This window comes from Physella acuta, unplaced genomic scaffold, assembly GCF_028476545.2.
Source record: "Physella acuta isolate Inbredline_101_S28 unplaced genomic scaffold, ASM2847654v3 ptg001139l, whole genome shotgun sequence".
Lineage (NCBI taxonomy): Eukaryota > Metazoa > Mollusca > Gastropoda > Physidae > Physella > Physella acuta.
The window spans coordinates 78,691-87,500 of record NW_026732656.1 but is presented as its reverse complement, the minus strand read 5'-3'; positions in this window follow the sequence as shown (position 1 = coordinate 87,500).

Here is an 8,810-nt window from a genome sequence, read left to right as displayed (position 1 = left end):
AGAGACTACTTTGTGAGAGACCAACGACTTTGTGAGAGACCAACTACTTTGTGAGAGACCAACTACTTTGTGAGAGACCAACTACTTTGAGAGAGACCAACTACTTTGAGAGAGATCAACTACTTTGTGAGAGACCAACTACTTTGAGAGAGAGCAACTACTTTGAGAGAGAGCAACTACTTTGAGAGAGACCAACTACTTTGAGAGAGACCAACTACTTTGTGAGAGACCAACTACTTTTACAGAGACCAACTATTCTGTGAGAGAAAGCAACTACTTTGTGAGAGACCAACTACTTTGTGAGAGACCAACTACTTTGTGAGAGACCAACTACTTTGTGAGAGACCAACTACTTTTACAGAGACCAACTATTCTGTGAGAGAAAGCAACTACTTTGTGAGAGACCAACTACTTTGTGAGAGACCAACTACTTTGAGAGAGACCAACTACTTTGTGAGAGACCAACTACTTCGAGAGAGACCAACTACTTTGAGAGAGAGAGAGCAACTACTTTGTGAGAGACCAACTACTTTGAGAGAGACCAACTACTTTGGAACCAACTAACGTTGGAGCTTTCTGATTCACTGATCTAGCACAACATAGAAATAACTTTAAACCTGTGGTCAGAATAATTAGGTTAGTCCTGATTGATACGTGGTCATTTAAAAATACACACTCAAAAACATCCTTTCAGAGGTTCTTGTTTAAAGTATTCCTTGTGGTCATTTAAAAATACACACTCAAAAACATCCTTTCATGGGTTCTTGCTTAACTTATTCCTTGTGGTCATTTAAAAATACACACTCAAAAACATCCTTTCAGAGGTTCTTGCTTAAATTATTCCTTAGACATATAACATGAACAACATTTATGTTGACTACAAGCCCATTTAATTATATAACATGTACATAACCTACATTTCTATTGTAAATATTTAGCATCTGAATGACTGTATAAATTCCAACCCCCCCCCCCCCCCCCACCATAAACACACGCTATAACGTTTACGCGGTCTTTACAACACAAATAAATCTTGGAATAAAAATTATAAGGGAAACCTCCATCATTAACCTTTACAGCCTACCCCAAAATACATCTTTGTTACAACTCCAGTTCCATACCTCAGACAAACAGTCCCCCCCCCCCCACACATCTCCACACCAACATCCACAACAGCATTCCACACAATTCCCCACACACATCTTCACACCAACATCCACCACACCACTTCACACACAACAGTCCCCCCTCCCACACACACATCTTCACACCAACATCCACCACACCACTTCACAACAATTCCCCAACCACCATCTTTTCTACAACATCCAATCACGCCTTCACAAAACCAGTGGTTCTTAACCATTTTCGATATACGCAACACCACCAGTTTTTTATGCACATTCACCGAACCCTTCTTAATAGTTCTATAGTCCGCAGTGACAAAATATGATTGTGAATCATATGAGTCGGGTATGTGTGACATCAACCGAGCCCCTGAAACTGACTTACCGAACCCATGGGGTTCAACCAAACTAGGTACTAAACCACTGACTTCGACAGTTTTACATCTGCATCAATTTTATTTTACAGCCCACCATCGACTTGACCAACGAATGTTCAATCTATTTCATTTTCCGCAACAGACTACCAAAATTTATGGACAGACTCGGTCTAACTTTAACACCAACTTCAAGCTTATTTCCCTATCTCAGCTTATTTCAATATGAATTGTGTTCCTGTATTTTCATACTCCCAGTATCCGTATTTTCGTGTCACTAACAAGGACGTCTTTAATATTTAAATTAGAATTAGCATAGCCCCCACCTTCGTTTCCTTAGTTCGTCCGTTTCCTGCAATTTCACACTACAATTCTTCTTTAGTACCTGGCTATAAAAACGACCAGCAAAAACTTGGATATTTTTACACTTGGCCGACAAATTCAGCGCTTCCCTGGCCACCGAGAGTGACAATAAAACGCGAGTGATTTCCCTTTGGCCGGAAAAGCCTTTGAATGGTCGTGAAAGCGAGTGCCGCGACCTTAGAACAAGTGGTTCTATGTGTTTGGCGAGTAAGTGCTAATCTTGGTTGCCGGTTCGCCGGAAAATGCCGGCTGGGGAATTTCTTTTAACGCCGTGTTGTTGGGGTGGCACCGGCAGTCAATTAGACGCTTTACGGCCAGACGTGTGATGCCAGACACGGATGTTGTACCAATGGCCTCCGTCGTGACAAGTCGGAAGAGATTTATGACGTCGCAGCTTCTCTGCTTTTGTTCGTAGAGTATCTGACTTAAAGGGCAAACAGCTTGGTACTAGAAACACGTCCTATGTATGACTTAAGGGGGCAATCAGCTTGGTACTAGAAACACGTCCTGTGTATGACTTAAGGGGGCAATCAGCTTGGTACTAGAAACACGTCCTGTGTATGACTTAAGGGGGCAATCAGCTTGGTACTAGAAACACGTCCTGTGTATGACTTAAGGGGGCAATCAGCTTGGTACTAGAAACACGTCCTGTGTATGACTTAAGGGGGCAATCAGCTTGGTACTAGAAACACGTCCTGTGTATGACTTAAGGGGGCAATCAGCTTGGTACTAGAAACACGTCCTATGTATGACTTAAGGGGGCAATCAGCTTGGTACTTGAAACACGTCCTGTGTATGACTTAAGGGGGCAAACAGCTTGGTACTTGAAACACGTCCTATGTATGACTTAATTAAGGGGGCAATCAGCTTGGTACTAGAAACACGTCCTATGTATGACTTAAGGGGACAATCAGCTTGGTACTTGAAACACGTCCTATGTATGACTTAATTAAGGGGGCAAACAGCTTGGTACTAGAAACACGTCCTATGTATGACTTAAGGGGACAATCAGCTTGGTACTTGAAACACGTCCTATGTATGACTTAATTAAGGGGGCAAACAGCTTGGTACTTGAAACACGTCCTATGTATGACTTAAGGGGGCAATCAGCTTGGTACTAGAAACACGTCCTATGTATGACTTAAGGAGGCAAACAGCTTGGTACTTGAAACACGTCCTATGTATGGTCTATACCTTACCTATATGGGCTTGCAACTGCAAGGTAGGCATAGGCCTATATATATATATATATATATATATATATATATATATATATATATATATATATATATATATATATATATATATATATATATATATATATATATCAACATCACACGATCAGCACCACACAATCAACATCACACAATCAACATCACACAATCAATATCACACGATCAACATCACACTATCAACATCACACATTCAACATCACACAATCAATATCACACGATCAACATCACATAATCAACATCACACAATCAATATCACACGATCAACATCACACAATAAACATCACACAATCAACATCACACAATCAACATCACACAATCAACATCACACAATCAGCATGACACAATAAACATCACACAATCAACATCACACGATCAACATCACACAATCAACATCACACAATCAACATCACACAATCAGCACTACTGATTCAACATCACACAATCAGCATCATATAATCAGCATCACACAATCAACATCACACAATCAACATCACACAATCAGCGCCACACATTCAACATCACACATTCAACATCACACAATCAACATCACACAATCAATATCACACGATCAACATCACACAATCAACATCACGCAATCAACATCACACATTCAACATCACACAATCAATATCACACGATCAACATCACACAATCAACATCACACAATCAACATCACACAATCAACATCACACAATCAGCATGACACAATAAACATCACACAATCAACATCACACAATCAACATCACACAATCAACATCACACGATCAACATCACACGATCAACATCACACGATCAACATCACACAATCAACATCACACAATCAACATCACACAATCAGCACTACTGATTCAACATCACACAATCAGCATCATACAATCAGCATCACACAATCAACATCACACAATCAACATCACACAATTAGCACTACTGATTCAACATCACACAATCAACATCACACAATCAATACCACACAATCAACATCACACAATCAACATCACACAATCAGCACCACACAATCAACACCACACAATCAGCGCCACACAATCAACATCACACAATCAATACCACACAATCAACATCACACAATCAACATCACACAATCAACATCACACAATCAACATCACACAATTAGCACTACTGATTCAACATCACAGTTCGGCACCACACAATAGCACCAGTTCAGCTTTGCCATCTAGAAATTAAACATATGTTCATATATATTGTGATCAAGATTTAATCAAAGAGAGACAACTGTTATTTATACAAACATAAATTGAGACATGTTGAGTTCACTCCCTTGAGTCAAGACGGATAGCACGTTTAGTAAAGAACTAGCATCCGCCCACTATACACAGGTATGTGTTTCTGTATTAACTTCGATCAGTTACATAACAAATGTGATTAAATTAATTTGACAGTGTTCCAAATTATATATAATAATTAGTTCAAATTAATTTAACAATGTGTTACTGTATTAACTGTGTTTATATTTATATTATGAATGTGAATTATGAATGTAATCAGACTAATTTGACACCGTGTTCACAATTTTATATAACAATTTGTTCTAATTAATTTAACAATGCGTTCACATTAATTTAGCTTAGGTGAAACTCACGGATTCGTCTCAAACTAAAACAAAGTGAATAGACTTCAATGTAAGGGAGATTACCGATTATTTTCCAGATTGGAGAGTAGTTTCCCCTGTACATTCTTTTTAGTTTTATCGTACAACGTATCCACTATATATTTTTGTCTTAAATTATTTTAGTTTTTTTTTCTTTGTTTGGCGATTATTAGCAAATGAAATAGAAATTCACGATAGGACATCAAGTAGAAAATGACATTTAATGTTATAGGTATTAAACAATAGGAAGAAGTGGGATGGATGTTTTGTCATAATTGTTGTATTGCCTGTGTTAAAGTTTTATAAGGCATATTTGTTTGATTTTATTCATTAGTATGTCCTTCAAATGTTTTTACATTTAGAATGGTTAAATGCATGTGTTGATGTATATTCTTTTTAACAGATTTAGGTCTTTAAGAAACATCTTTAAAATGACGCGCTAACAACTGATTTTACTAAAACGTTACCATAATGTATTTTAAATACAGTTTTTTTAGCATCGAAAGTGGTGCTTTGTGTGTACGGGGGAGGGGTGGTTCTAGAAATGTTATATAACAAGAAGGGTGAAGGTTCAATGAAATATTTATATAAAACATTATGGGTGGGGGGGGGGGGGCTGATGTGTGTAAGCAAACAATATGTTCAATAATATGTTCAAACGTTATGTTCAATAATATGTTCAAGAATATTTTCAATAATATGTTCAAACAATATATTCAATAATGGCCTATTTTTAGACAATGTTGGTTCAATATAAAATTTGACCGGATGTTTCTTCAAATTCCCACTGCCCCGTTAATAAAAACAAAGCAGGTTAATTTATAGAACCACTGTCCAGCTATCCCTTTATCCCATAATCCCATAAACCATAGATTTCACTATTATCATAATCCCATAAACCATAGATTTCACTATTATCATAATCCCATTACACGTCTGTACTTTTACCCCAATATCTCTTCATCTGTTATCCCAATTATCCCATTTTCTGACTATCCCATGACCCCACCAGAGTTTCTTCCAGCCCCCCCCCCCCACCCCCGAACGAAATGGAATTTATATGGAAAATATATACTTTTAACAGTGTCCGCCCCCAAAAATTTTTAGTCGTCCCCCCCCCCCGAAAATTTCAAGCCCCCCCCCGGTCTGGAAGAAACATTGGACCCTACTATCCTTCTAACCCTTTATCCCACTATCCGACTATCTTATATGACCCCACTATCCGACTATCCCATTTTCCCACTATCCCATTATCCCACTAACCCATTTTACCACACCTCAGTTACCAAACTAATTTATACATTTTTTATACACCAATTAGAACGTGACACATTACATCACGCGGATGTGCTGTCCTACATGTATACACCTACCTCATTAAGACCTCCGCCCACTTTCACGTTTGACATTGAATGTAGGGGACGTAAGTACAATTTTACAACTCGGTTTCTTTTTATAATTTTTTTTACACATTTTAAATTCGTGTTTTTAAACGTTGATATTATTGCAATACGGATCAGATTCACTCGCAAATACATGTTGAATTTATCTTGTGAATTGCTACGTCAAATACAGATCCGGGAATTCCCGGTGTTAGTTTCCTTAGAAATCAGGCTGATGAAGAATTACAGGTCATTTAGTATCGATATGTATTCGTACGTTTACCTGACACCTAAGGACTTTGGTTTCTTACAGCATTAGGTGGTGCCTATGTTGTCATCGGTGGTAGACGGTGTTTACAGTATGACCAGTAACCTGTCTTGATGTGGGTTCTTATAGTGGTAGAGGTTGTTTTATGTGGTCAGCTTCTGCTCAATGTATGGCCCATAACGTTTTTTTTTTAAACGAATTCAACATGGCTTGTCCAATAATTTGTCCAAAATTTTCAATTCATAACCTTTCGATTCCCCTGATTTTTTGTGACCCCTATTTTGGGTGGCCCCTGCCTTATGTGACCCCTGTCTGGTGGCCCCTGTCTTTGGTGGCCCCTGTCTGGTGACCCCAGGGCTGGCGCTACCTATAAGGCGAACTAGGCGGTCGCCTAGGCGCCATCCTTAGGGGGGCGCAAAAGGTTTAATCGCTATTATCAAAAAGTATCTAATAATTAATAACTTTTATAAAGGCGTAGTGATCTATTTCGGCACCCAGGACGAACTGTTACTATCAATTTTGCACCCCCACCCCAAAATTAGGTCTAAATAGGCCTATATTTATTCGCGATGGTGAAAATGCAACCCCACCTCCCTAATTTGGAAAGGTCGCGGCGCTTTTTACCAGTCACTTTGCATTTTTAATTTGGTGTCATACAAGTGATGTAGAAAACGATTAAATGAGTTCGTAATTTAAATTTTGAACATTTCAAACGGTTATCTAATTTTAGTAGGGCTTGTAAGTCTCGTTTTCTCTGACTTTGAATTAGAAATCTGTTCTGGTGTATAGAGTTTTGTAATGACGGGGTGTTCAAAGTATTGTACTTGTTTGGTAAGTTTTGATGAATCGTTTAGATTTGGGAGTAACGGCGGAAGGCTGTTGCTGATATGGTTTCAGGTATAAGGTATCGAAGTGTTAAAGTGTCATAAGTTTTATTAGGCTGTTTTGTAGTTGAAGATCTAGTGGAAATTGATTGGTAATAGAGAAATGAGAATGCAGGTAATGAAGTATCGTAGTTCTGGAGTTCGGGAGTATTGATCCTTGTGGTATTATGGTATCGACTGTTAAAGTGTAGTAGTAGGTTCAGTGAAATCGTTGTTGATTTGGAGTATCGTTTGTAGAGCTTGGTTAAGTTAAACGAGTTGGTTTCATAGTTCTGGAGCATCGAGTCTAGTTATGTTTAGATATCGAAGTTTGATATGTGTTGTTAATGTAGTAGAGTATATCAAGTAGTCGAGTTAATCGTAAATTAGATGATTTCAATTCAGTATGAAACACACTACAAAGAAAGGAAGGCGTTCTCTAGTTGAAAAATCTTTTGTTTTTTTAGGAATCTATATTACCACTCTTAAAGTATTAATATTGGCTTATAATATTAAATGGGATGGAATTTATAACCAACCGTAAACTTTGTTTTTTCAAATTATAATTTTTGTATATTTAATCAGTAATTCTAGCATCGTCTCAAACAGTTACCCGTGTTTGATCTTTTGAAAGACGTCCCTTGATTTAAGGGATCCAAAATTTTGTAAAGTATTTCATTTAGTAACTAAAGCAATTGATTGAATGTCATCAAAATTGAATAAAAATATGTTATAATAAAGGTACCGTTTTTAAGCTTTTAAACAAAACCTACAGTCAAGTATTCAACAGGTAAAATATATCGTTCCACAAGGTTATATAGCTGATATAAAATATTTGTTATAATTATTACGTAATGAAATTTAGAGAGTTTTATTATGTTTTTCAAGCATGTCTTAGTTAAATTTAGTTAATTTAGCTATTCTTGTGAAAGTTATTTCCCTTCAATAAAATTTTGGTATTTGGATTTTCAAATGGAAGATAATGTGTTGCTTAACTTTACATATATAGCAAATTCCCGCCAGAGTTTCTTCCAGCCATCTCTTCGGGGGGCGAAGAGCCCGAACATTTTTTCCCTCCCCCCCCCCCCCCGAACGAAATGAAATTTGTATAATTTATATAGAAAACATATACTTTTAACAGTGTCCACCCCCCCCCCGAAGAAAGTCTACCGCCCCCCCCTTCCCCCGAAAATTTCAAGTGCCCCCCCCCCCCCCCCGGAGAAAAAAAGTCTGGAAGAAACACTGATTCCCGCACCTTAGGTTGATCGCTTACATATAAATGCAACGTTAAGTTGTTATTTGCTACTGTAAAAATTATATAGAGCTTAAGTTCTAAACACAATAGTTAGGTAGTTTTTTTTTCTAGCATTATCAAGTTGAAATACATCAGTAGCCGTTGTAAATTGTAATACTTGATGTTAGTAGACATACAGTCTTAGTCATAAATTAAATATCTAATTAATTGTCTTTTCATATTTTTCACACTCTCCTAAAGGATTCATATGTAACAATTTTAGGCTGGAATCTATAACATTTATAACCTTTTTTTTTAAAAAAATCGTTACATAATC